This window comes from Sus scrofa, chromosome 3 (assembly GCF_054392235.1).
Source record: "Sus scrofa isolate SSC_HxYL_T2T_F1_AM1 chromosome 3, Sscrofa_HxYL_maternal_Yorkshire_Landrace_v2.0, whole genome shotgun sequence".
In the NCBI taxonomy this organism is placed as follows: Eukaryota; Metazoa; Chordata; class Mammalia; order Artiodactyla; family Suidae; genus Sus; species Sus scrofa.
The window spans coordinates 126,593,013-126,605,805 of NC_139385.1; the positions used below are offsets into that span (position 1 = coordinate 126,593,013).

General features: G+C 38.3%; 1 protein-coding gene across 19 annotated transcripts in view; it reads left to right on the plus strand.

Annotated features, from left to right (window-relative positions):
• ITSN2 (intersectin 2) overlaps positions 1-12,793 on the plus strand; it is a 145,580-nt gene that overhangs the window by 5,908 nt on the left and 126,879 nt on the right. The window contains exons 2-3 of one of the 19 annotated variants that reach the window (XM_085019729.1): positions 11,602-11,729; positions 12,441-12,558. The exons of 17 other annotated variants lie outside the window; for them this stretch is intronic. The gene's annotated coding sequence lies outside the window, so the exon portion shown is untranslated. Of the gene's footprint in view, positions 1-9,814; positions 11,730-12,440; positions 12,559-12,793 lie in introns of those variants that run through there. One more of the 19 variants, XM_021088351.2, reaches the window with a different exon arrangement.

Below are 12,793 nucleotides of genomic sequence, written 5' to 3' on the forward strand. Positions count from 1 at the left end.
CGAGACAGATAACCAAAAAGTTTCTGAGCACTATTCTCCAATACCTGGGTTTGAGCCTGCTGGAAATCCTATCTTGCAAAATTACATGTTACCACTCCCTCTTAAATCGATCTTTGCTACTGCTTTCCTCATTAGGTTGACTTTACCTCATCTTTGTCTTTCTAGGAGCTTCAATAGAAGAAAAAAAAAAAAAGCCCCTCTTTCCTCCTTTTCTGCCATCTGCTTTAGCTTTCTTTTCTTTATTCTCAACCACTGTCTTTCCTCTTTAAGTGTTAAACCCAAAAGAAGTTACTCATAATTCTTGGTATTGAATTAATTCTTTCTTTTAACAATTAATGAGTGTCTGCATGCCAGAAACTGGCCCAGCCCCTGCAAATATAAACAGTATTTTATATATTGTATAAAATATATACAATATATTCTTGTATTCTTGTATTCAAGAAGGGGGAAGAGAGACAATAAAATGTCTCTAAGTTAGAATTTGCCAAGTGCTGTGGAGAAAAGTAGGCAGGAAATGGGGCTAGGGGAGGTGTGGACAGGTGGTGGTGATGGGTGGGTAAATTGAGAGAAATAAATTGTTTTATTCAAAATTATTAAGGAATTCAAAATTGGGGGAAGATTATTGTATTTCCTGAGTAAATTTAATAGTGTTTCAGCTCATTGTATTTAATAGAAGTGTTTCTCATTTACTACTTGGTTTAGACCCAGCAGATCTCTGAATGTTTCTATTTTCTAGTAACTGAAGCCAGAAAAACAACAGCCCTCAGGCATAACATAAGCCTAGAGCAGATTTGTCAAATGATTTAGAATAGACCCCTTAATTTGATTTTTTTCTAAAAGTGCTATGTTGTGTTTGTTTTTAAATTCTCTAGACTTTTTGTTTATACCGTTTTTATTGAGATGAGTAATATATGTTCTTTGTGGAAAACTGGAAAGCTACAGGGAAGTTGAAAGAAGAAAATAATAGTCTCTAATAATCATGTTACCCTGAGAAATGTTCAGTGTTAATATTTTGGTAGCTCTCGTTCTAGAAATGTTTCATTGGGAAAAATGAAATTATATAGTCGGCTTAATAGCTTACTAGCACTTATCAAAATCATGGTTCTACTTTATTATATATTTATCAACTAATTGTTATTAGATAAATAATATTGCCTTGCTACTACTGAATATTAATAATGTCTGATATTTATTGAGCGTTTTCTATATCCTAGTTACTTTTGAGACATTTTAACATATTTTCGCTCATTTAGTTTTTAGCCTCTCTGTAAGAGCTGTTCTGTTATTATTTATTTTACAGTTGAGAAAATTGAGCAAGGACAGGTTTAATAATTTTCCTGGAGTTCCCATTGTGGCATAGCAGGTTTAGAACCTGATGTAGTCTCCTTGAGGATTCAGGTTCTATCCCTGGCCTCGATCATTGGGTTTAGGATCTGATGTTGCAGCAGGTTTCGGCATAGGTCACACATGTGGCTTGGATCCGGTATTACTGTGGCTGTGGTGTAGGCCTGCAAGTGCAGCTCCAATTTGACTCTTAGCCTGGGAACTTCCATATGCCACAGGTGTGGCCATAAAAAGGAAAAAAAAAATTTTTTTTTAAATAATTTTTCCTAAGGTCCCATAGCCCGTAAGTGGCAGCTGTAGGTTATGAACTTAGTCTGACTTTATTCCTGTACTCATATCATAGCTCGTACTTACTGGTTCTCTAACATTAAGGTAGTTTATAGGTTTTTTGTTCTTATTTTAAATTGTGCCACAGTTAACATCCTTGTAACCACATCTGTTTACATCTATGATTATTTCCTTAGAATAAATTTCTAGTAGTTGCAGTAATATTGTTAGTAGTGCAGAGACTTCTTAAGGCTTGTGTAAATGTATTGCTGAGTTGGCTTCTAGAAAAACTTTTCAGTAACAAAGTGTTCTCCTACCCATTGAAACTAGTCCTGTTCCCCACATCCTCAGAAACACCGGCGTTTTTTTTTTTGTTTGTTTGTTTTGTTTTGTTTTGTTTTTTAATGTCCTTTGTCTTTTTTAGGGCTGCACCCGCAGCTTATGGAGGTTCCCAGGCTAGGGGTCTAATCGGAGCTACAGCTGCTGGCCTACGCCAGAGCCACAGCAATGCCAGATCCGAGCTGCATCTGCAACCTACACCACAGCTGCTCATGGCAATGTCAGATCCTTAACCCACTGGGCAAGGCCAGGGATTGAACCCGCAACCACATGGTTCCTAGTTGGATTTGAGAAACACTGGCTTAAAGAAAAAAAAAAAAAGAAAGAAAATCTGGGAGTTCCCATCATGGCTTAATGGAAACGAATCTGACTAGCATCCATGAGGACGCAAGTTCGATCCCTGGCCTCGCTCAGTGGGTTAAGGGTCCGGCATTGCTGTGAACTGTGGTATAGGTCACAGATGTGGCTTGGATCTGGGATTGCTGTGGCTGTGGTGTAGGCCAGCAGCTACAGCTCCGATTAGACCCCTAGCCTGGGAATCTCCATATGCTGTGGGTGCAGCCTTAAAATAAAAGACAAAAAAAAAAAAAAAAATCTGCTAATTTGATATAAAGACCCTTCTTTTAATTTTCTTTCTCTGAATATTAATAAGATTATACTTTAAAAAATTTTTTTCAAAGAAATATTTGTCTCTACCCTTTTCTTGGGCCAGGGATCAGATCGGAGCCACAGTTGTGACCCATGCCACAGATGTGGCAGTGCTGGATCCTGTAACCCACTGTGCTGGCCAGGGAATGGAACCCAAGTCCCTGCCACTGCAGAAACACTGTTGATCTTGTTGTGTCACAGTGGGAACTCCTTCTCTGCTCTTACACATCTTATGCAGGTTTTGTGTTTATCTGATGACTCTGTAAATATTTGTCGATTTGACTTAAAGGTGCTCATGATGATGTTGGTGATAGCAAGAAGGTCATCAACCTTCCCAATATATAAAATAGAGAAACTTACACAGAAGAATTAATATTGGAACTGGGCTTTGAAGCCCAGTGGGGAAGGAACGAGAAAGGGTGGAGCCCAGAGACTAAAACTGAGTGAAAACAGCCATGAAAATTTTTCCATTCTGGGAAAAACAAGTTACTTAGAGTGATTTTTGAGGATTATTAACCTTGCCTCTGGGAAAGCCTGATGAAATAAAACCTTCTTTCACCCAGCGTACCTGGTCTAGTTTTCAGAAATTTTTTTTTTCTTTTTTGGCTGCCCCAGGGCATATATAGTTCCTGGTCCAGGGCTCAGATCTGAGCCACAGTTGTGACCTATGCTGCAGCTGCAACCTTCCCTGGATTCTTTAATCCACTGTGCCTGGCCAGGAATCGAACCTGCATCCTGGCATTGCAGAGACTCTGCTGATCCTGTTGCAACACAGTGGGAACTCTTAGTGTTCAGAATATTTATTATTATTATTATTATTATTATTATTATTTGCTTTTTATGGCCGTACCTAAGGCATATGGAAGTTTCCAGGCAAGAGGTCCAATTGGAACTGTAGCTGCCAGCCTGCACCACAGCCATAGCAATGCCAGATCCAAACTGCATCTGCAACCTACACCACAGCTCACAGCAATGCCAGATCCCCAACCCACTGAGCGAGGCCAGGGATTGAACCAGCATCCTCATGGATGCTAGTTGGGTTCGTTGCTGCTGAGCCACAACTGGAACTCCATGTTCAGAATATTTAAATCTAACTTGTAGATCTCTTCTGCTGTGAAACAGGGCTCAATTTCTCCTTTGATTCCCCCTTTTCAGTGTGATGAGGAAGTTGGAGGGCCCTGGTGTAATCCTGGTAAGATCTTGCAATGCCTAGGGAAGCTTGGTGACATGGTGGGCCAGGTCCACTGGCAGCCTTTGCAGGGAGTGGAAGTCTTGGGCTTGGAGAGAGCAGGAACACTGCAGCTTTTGTCTGTGGAGACTTGGGCTTCAGCACGTCTTTCCCTGGCTGTTAGCAAATGGGATGAGGCTTCAACTCCATTTCTCTCCATCTCTCATTACCTTACTGTTCTTCTGGCTGTGGTGAGAGACTAAGAGATGTTCCCTACTAGCTTCCTCTTGAGGTATACTGATGGCTGGTCTTAAAAAAGGAGTGAGCACTTTATGTATTAACAATATAATTTATTTGTCATTTAATTTAAATATGTTTTCAAATCTCTTTTCTCTTTAGCTTAATTTCTCATCATGTAACTAAAACTTTTTTCATTATGAAGATAATACATACTGATTGAAGAAGCTTTTTAAAATAGAGGGGAAAAAAAGGAGGAAAAAAGTCACTCCAAGTCCAACACCCAATGACAACCACATTTTGGTGTCTCTTACCCACTCCATCTTTTCTCTTTGTTTTTACATGCATATTGTTTTACATGTTTTACAATGTATTATTGTAGTTGGAAACATGGCTCATGCTGTCTAATTGGGGTTTTAGTTCCAGCCTAGCTTTTTATTAGCTTTGTGAGTGTAACAACTTCAGTAAGCCTTAATTTTCTTTTCTTGGAAAAGTGGAGATTTGGGGAGTTTCCGCCATGGTGCAGTGGGTTAAGAATCCAGCTGCAGCGGCTCTGGTCACAGCTGCAGCTCAGATACAGTCCCTGGCCCGTAACTTCTGTATGCTATGGGTGTGGCCATAGGAAGAAAAAAAAATGTGGAGATTTCATCATAATATTGATCCATGAGTTATTGTGAGGATGATGAGATGATGTATATTTAATGTGACCACCTCATGGTAACTTTTCAATAATGTAATACTAATCAGTCCTGTCTTTTGGTTAGGTTAGCTAGAGATGCTGCTCTGGGATGGACTTGGAGGAGGGAATGGACCAGGGACATTGTATCTTTCTTTTCTGAAATAATTAAAATTCAATTTCAGGAATTCCCATCGTGGCTCAGTGGTTAACGAATCTGACTAGGAACCATGAGGTTGTGGGTTCGATCCCTGGCCTTGCTCAGTGGGTTAAGGATCTGGCGTTGCTGGGAGCTGTGGTGTAGGTCGCAGACATGGCTCGGATCCCGAGTTGCTGTGGCTCTGGCGTAGGCCGGCAGCCACAGCTCTGATTAGACCCCTAGCCTGGGAACCTCCATATGCCACAGAAGCGGCCCAAGAAAATGGCAAAAATAAATAAATAAATAAATAAAATTAAATTCAATTTCAAAATATTTTTTTAAACATTCTCAAGGGGCCTAAGGAAATGTTTACTCTGAGACCTCCTTTAAAATGCCATTTATCTCTGGCCAGCCTCACAGTGGGCTAGTGGCCCTGTGCCTCATACTTCTAGGGTAGCCTTGATAATGATGATGTCAATGATTATGAGGGAGCAATGACAACAAGTAAAGACCTGAGTGTTGGAGTTCCAGTTGTGGCTCAGCGTAACAAACCTGACTAGTATCCATGAGGATGTAGGTTTGATCTCTGGCCCCAGTCAGTGGGTTAAGGATCTGGTGTTGCCAAGAGCTGAGGTGTAGTTTGCAGACATGGCTTGGATCTGACATTGTTGTGGCTGTGGCATAGGTCAGCAGCTGCACTCCGGTTTGACCCCTAGTCTGGGAACTTCCATTTGCCACAGGCGTGGCCCTAAAAAAAAAAAAAAGCCAAAAAAAAAAAAAAGACTTGAGTTTAAGCTTGGTATTTGGTAACTATTCAGTGATTGTTAGCTGCTATTATTTTCAATAATGATACACATATATATTATATCATAAATTATGAGTCTAACCAGTTTCTAGGTTATTATATGGTCTAGCTGAAATTGTTTTTTAAGAAATAGGTTATTGATATATAATTCATACATCATTATGAATTTAAGTGGAAGCATAATACTTTGCTCAGTGTATTTCCCCATTTTTGGATGCTTGTATTATTTCCATTTTTTTCTGTAATAACTAATAATAACTGCAGTGAATATCACTGTAAATAATGTATTTCCCACATTTATTATTATTTCTTTATGACAGATTTCCAGAAGTGAAATTATAATTATTGGCTTACAGGATATGAACATTATTAAGATTCTTGCTGTATATTTTCACACTGCCTTCTGAAGAACTCTACCAGTTTGTACCCCCTAAATATGGGGGTCTTTTATCACCTTTGCCAACCCTGAGTATTATCCAGAGTCTGTTTTTTAAAAAAATAACTTTACAGGGAGAAACAAAACTTCATTTGCATTTTCTTGATTATTAGTGATGCTAACATGTATTAGCCAGTTTTATTTCCTTTTTGGAAAATTGTGTATTTATTTGGAGTCTTAGTGTTTTTCATTGTTTTAGTAGCTCTCTGTACATTAAAGATAATGACTATCATGTTTATTGCGATTTTTCTCCAACTGCATACTTTTTTTTCCCCTTTTTTGGCTGTTCCTACAGCTTTGGAAGTTCCCAGGCCAGGGATCGAATCTGAGCTGCAGCTATGACCCATGCCATAGCTCCAGCAATGCCAGGCCCTTAAGTTACTGCCACCACAGAGACAACTCCAGATCCTTATCCTTAACCTGCCACACCACAGCAAGAATGCCTCCAATTTTATACCTTTTAATTTTATTTTCAAGAGAAGTTTAAAATATTTATACAGATGAATTTTTATTTTTTTGTGTATTTTTTGTAATGGCTTCAGAACTTAGAAAGTTACCTTTGTTTCAGAGATACGAGATGAAGCATCTCTGAATTTCTTCCCTCTGTGCTTCTTATTCATGTAAATGGTTTAGTTTTAATATTTAATCCTGACATAAGATGGGAGAGAGTAGACCAACTAGCCAGCTCCCCCACCCTCTCCTTACAGCAGTGCAGGCTGAGTCACAAGCTATTCTTAGGTGTTTTTTCCCCCCTTTGTGTGGGTGAATTGTCTTGTTCAGAGTTGTTGACTAATTCTTCTAAAATCGGTTTAATTTAAATCTTCAATTTAATTGGATCAGTAGCTACTTCGGTATCACAGTATTAGTTTACCATTCCTGTTCTTTTTTTTTTTGGCCAAGCCCATGGCATGCAGAAGTTCCCAGACCAGGAATCAAACCCATGCCATAGCAGTGACTCAAGCCATAGCAGTGACAACACTGGATCCTTAACCCACTGTGCCACCAGGGAACTCACATTCCTGTTCTTTTATTCTCTGTTTTGGTTGATTCTTTGTGGGCTAAACCTAACATTTATAAAATTTATAATTTATACTCAAAAGTCTTAAACTGAAGATGCTAAGTTGCAAGACTAGAACTAAAAACAAAGTTTGTATAGAATAGTTCTCTTTGAAACTTCTAAGTCTCAATATGCTTTGTATATTTGGGGCCCTAAGCTTCGAGGTAGAAATAACAGTCACTTTTCTCTCAAATATAGTAAATATTTGTAAGAAAAGTATGTCCTTTTTATTAGAAATTGGTACAAATATAGTTTGTTTTACCAACTCAATAAAATCAAGCCAACTATTATAGTTGAAAATAATGTTGAAATAACAATAGTAATAGCCATCATTTATGAGCACCTCTGTGTGCAAGATGCTTTACAGACATGATAGCAGAGCCTTAAAACAACCTGGCATTTAGGTACAATTATCCACATTTATAGATTAGGAAATTGAAACTATGTCATGTGGAAGTCTGCTAAGCTAAGAAGTAACTGTGCTGGGATTGGAACTCAAGTTGGTTGATCTGCTTTCAAAGTTCAGGTTCCAGTCTGTGAGCTTGCTTGTCCTCAGTGCAGTTGAAAGAATGCTAATCTCTCAGAGTCAAAGCATTTGTGTTTATTAAAGGATATTTTAATACCTTACATGTGGCTGACTGCTAGGCACTAGGTATATGAAGATGAAGAGACATTCATAGGAACTCAGTCAAATAGAGGTGAGCAGGCATGAAGAAAAAGGTTACTTTTCTAGGTGATATGCAGTTTAATGGAGGCACATATAAGGTGAAATAACTATGTGGCAAAGCAGAGTTTCTGTTGTGACTCAGCAGGTTAGGACCTGATATACAGCCTGTGAGGATGTTGGTTTGATCCCTGGCCTTGCTTAATAGGTTAAGGATCTGGCATTGCAAGCTGCAGCATAGGTCACAGATGTGGTTTGGATCTGGTGTTGCTGTGGCTGTGGTTGTGAACTAGGGTGCAGCACCAGCTGTGGCTCTGATCCAATCCCTAGCCCAGGAACTTCCATATGCCACAGGTCCAGCCGTAAAAAGAAAAAAAAATATGGCAAAGAAAGGTTTTGTAAGTAGAAGTGTCACTGAGAAGGTAGGTAGTTCCATAGGTTTAGAGAGAGAGGGAGACTGGGAATAAGAGGGGGCAGAGGTGGAGGGGGAAGGTATTCCAGCATTGGAAAAGTAGGCAGAGGATAGACCCTAAAACATCTTGTATTCCCTGTGAAGGAGATTAGATTTTTTAAAATAGCAGCTTTATCAAGATATAATTCATTATACCATAAAATTCACTCTTCTAAGCTTTACAGTTCTTATTACCATCACAGAATTCCACAAGCATCTTCACAAATTTTAGAACATTTTCATCATCTAAAAGAACCCCTTATGCCCATTAGCAGCCGCTCTCCTCTTCCCCCTAATATTCTGAGCTCTAGGGTACCAGTAATCCACTTTTTGTCTCTGAATTTGCCTATGTTGGACACTTCATGTAAATGAGAATACGGAATATGTGGTCTTTTGTGATTTCTTTTACTTTCCCTAGTGTTTTTAAAGCGCATCCATGTTGTAGCACACATCAGTAAATCATTCCTTTTTGCAGCCAAAGGTTCCGTTGTACGGGCATACCACATTTTGTTTATCCATTCATCAGCTGATAGACTTTTGGATTGTTTCCACTTTTTGAGTTTTATGGATAATGCTGCTGTATGCATTTGTGTACAATTTTTTTTTTTTTTTTTTTTTTTGTCTTTTTGCCTTTTCTAGGGCCGCTTCCTGTGGCATATGGAGGTTGCCAGGTCTAATCAGAGCTGTAGCCGCCAGCCTACACCACAGCCACAGCAATGCGGGATCCAAGCCACATCTGCAAACTACACCACAGCTCCCAGCAATGCCAGATCCTTAACACACTGAGCAAGGCCAGGGATCGAACCCGCAACCTCATGGTTCCTAGTTGGATTCGTTAACCACTGCACCACGATGGGAACTCCTGTGTACAAGTTTTTGTGTGGATTTAGGTTTATGTTTTCACTTCTCTTGGGTTCATATCCAGGAGTGGAATTGCTGAGTTATATGGTAGCCTCTGTTGAACATTTTGAGGAGCTGCCAAATTGTTTTCCAAAGCAGCTAAATCATTTCACATTCCCAGCAGCGAGGTATGAGGGATCCAATTTAGTAGATTAGATTTTATGCTATTGGTGAACAGAATCACAGTGGTTGAAAATTATTGGATTATAATGCTGCTTCCCCAGTATGATTCAAGAGTGTGTCAGGAGGCTTTTTCTGATGAAAGAAACTAAAATGCAGATGATTTCCTCACTTCTTGGGGGCTCTTTTTACTCCATTTCCATAGTTTTTGATTGTTATGTATTCGTATGGGATATTTATAATCTGAGCTATTAAGGATTACTGAAATTTAGCGTTCATAAACTAAAACTAGCCAATTTCTAAAACTTATTGAGGACTCTAGTTATGTTCTAAGAAATCTGTTAACTATACAAAACTTTGGCAGGATGGAACTGAATTGAAAAATTCCTACTATGCACGCCCACACTGATGGATATTATTTTCAGTGCATCATTGGGTTGCCTCAAGTTTGATTTGGCTCCAATTTCTACTATTCTTGAATTAACTAATTATAGAGTTATGCTAGATTTAGTTTTGTTGACCATTTTGCTCTTGTGTAACTGTTTCATTGCGATAACTTCTTCATGATAGAGTTATTTTTCTGCTGGAAAATAGGAGCAGGTGAGTAGGTTGGATCTCTTGTCCCACTTAGGTGGGCTGTTATTTATAATAGTTTGAGAATTAATGGATAACATAATTGGAAGGATTTTCCCACTCTAATATCCCACCCTAATAAACTTTGTAGGTGGGAATTAGTGTGTGTTATATTAAGTCTTAATTATTGAATACATGAATCTCTGAAAGTCCACAGATTGGCTTTGGAAATCTGAAACCATGTATGCCATGATTTGTACATTTGTGGTTTTTTTCCAGAGAGGGAAACTGGGTTTTCCAAATTTCTTAGAAAAAATAAAGAAGTCCATGACCCCTCAAAATTAAAGAATTCAGATTGGTGAAGAGAATTTGTAGATTTGTGATTTGAAGCACTTGCGGGAAGTGAGATCCTATTCTGGCTAGGTGTTGTTATGTAGTGATAGATACTTTCTGGACATACTCTTTTTTAGTGTGACTCATCCCATGTTAGAATATCTCCATTTTATTCTTTCCTGGTGATTTTTTTGTCCCTGTCAGAACTTAGAGTTTGTCTCTGAAGTCTTCATTACATATCTATTGTTTTATATTCACTTTCTTGAATAATTGAGATGTTCTTTTTTTCCTTTTTTTTTTTTTTGCCATACCTGCAGCATGCAGAAGTACCTGGGCCAGGGATCAAACCTGAGCCACAGCAGTAACCAGAGCCACAGCAGTGACAGCACTGGATCCTTAACCCACTGAGCCACCAGGGAACTCAGGATATTCTATTTAAGAGTGTTATTTTTCCTACAGTGATTGCATGCTTTACTTGAAATGTATTGATATTTTAAAAAATTTTTTGATTGATAGAATATGAAAACAGATGCTTTTCTATCCATTGGCTACTATTTTTTCTTTCCTCTACTCTCTTGTTCTGTTTGTGATTTGGGTGATGTTGGAAACTACCAGTCACTGATGGAGGCTCTTCCCCTGCAGACCCTGCTGGAGTGTGGCCTTGGTTTGGATTCCAGTCTCTTTAGGCCTCTGCAGTAGAGTGTGTGTGTGCAGGAATGTACTTTTCCTCTGTAGTTTTTTAGCACTAGATGTAGCACGGCTGGATTTGAGATGAAATTGGTAAATTCAGTTAAATGTTTTTGGTAAAACAGCCTTGTTACTTAATATTGTTTATAATAGACTAAGAAGGTGACAAGGGTGAGGGCTGGGTAATCTGGCAAGAGGGTTAAAAGATGGTGTAGTAAAATACAAGTATATTTAGTGCTTGTCCCTGGTTCCTGGCACAGAGTTCCTAAAACCTTTGAAATTCCCTGAGCGATAGGAAATCTGCTTTCCATCATACCAGAGCCTAGGTTAATGAGGTGACTGAGAGTAGTACCCCAAGATAACCTCAGGATAAGACTGGACAGGCAGAAAGACCTAGAGATTAGAGGGTTAGGATTTCAGCCCCACCCCCCGACCTCCAGGAAGAGGAGGTGGGTACCGGAGTTTGTACTCTTCTCTATTTACACACACACACACACACAGAGTTTTACATAGCTGTAGTCATGGTGTAGATTTTTGTCTACTCGTTATATGTAAGATTTTTTTTTCCTGTGCTGTCTCATAATTTTTAAAAGTTTTAATGGTTGTGATATTTTTATCTAGTAATAGACTGATTTATTAACCACACGTTTTCAGATGTTTAGGTTATTTCAAGTTTTTTGCCTTGATAAATAAAACTCTATGAACATTGTTATTTAGCAAAAGTATACTAGACATTTACTTTGTCAAACTCCATTAGGTGCTGGATTCACAAAGATAAGATCCTTTATCTCAAGATATTTTCTTCTGGAGTTCCCACTGTGGTACATCTGGATTGGCAGTGTTGCTGGAGTGCCGGGACGCACGTTCGATCCCCAGCCTCACACAGTAGGTTAAAGGTTGCAATTGTGGTTCAGATCTGGTCCCTGGCCTGGGAACTCTATATGCTGCAGGACTCTCAAAAAAGAAAAAAGATTTTCTTCTAGTTCTTGACATGTGGTAACAATTTTGAATATTTGCATCTGTACTTTGGAATTTTGTAATTAAAAAAATTTACATTGTATCATAAACATTACCTATGTACTATAGCCTTAAAATTATCATTTGTAAATAGGTGCATATTCTAAATGAATACAACTTAATATTTTTTTGTTCCTTTCTCTAGTGGATAAATTGCCTTATTTGTATTTTTTCTACTGTTGGATGATGCTGTGATATGCATCTTTGCATTCTGTTTTCCTCTTTTGGATTATTAAGATAAATTCCTATAAAGGGGGCAAGTGGATATTTTGTCTTGGATGAATGTTGCCAGATTTAAAGGTGCATGCTTTAACTTAAATCTACTACTTCTGTGATATTTGCCTTCTTTAAGATTGATATACTTTTTTTTGAACAGTTTAAAATTTATGGAAAAATTGAGCAGATAGTACAGAGTTTCCCATATACCCTTCTATCTAGTTTCCCTGTTATTAATAACTTACAGTAATATGGTACATTTGTTACAATTGATGAACCAATGTTTGTACATTATTATCAACTACAGTCCATGCTTTATTTACTTTTCCTTAGTTTTTATCCAATGTCTTTTTTCTGTTCCAGGATCCCATACTATAGTACATTGAATTATCTCGGCTCCTTGGGTTCCTCTTGGTTGTGACAGTTACTCAAACTTTGCTTGTTTTGGATGACTGGGACAGTTTTAAAGGGTACTAGTTAGGTATGTTGTAGTATGTTCCCCCATTAGAATTTGTCTAATGTTTTTTCATGAAACTTACCTCTGTTTTTCCATTCCAAAAGAAAAATTCAGATAGATCAAATATATAAATTTAAAAAAAAAAAATAGGTCCTGGAAGAAAATACAGGGCAATTTTCTGGTATGAGACATGACTTTCTTAGCATGATAGGATAGGATATTTAGTCGTCATAAAGGAAAAGAGACAAATTTTGGTGTA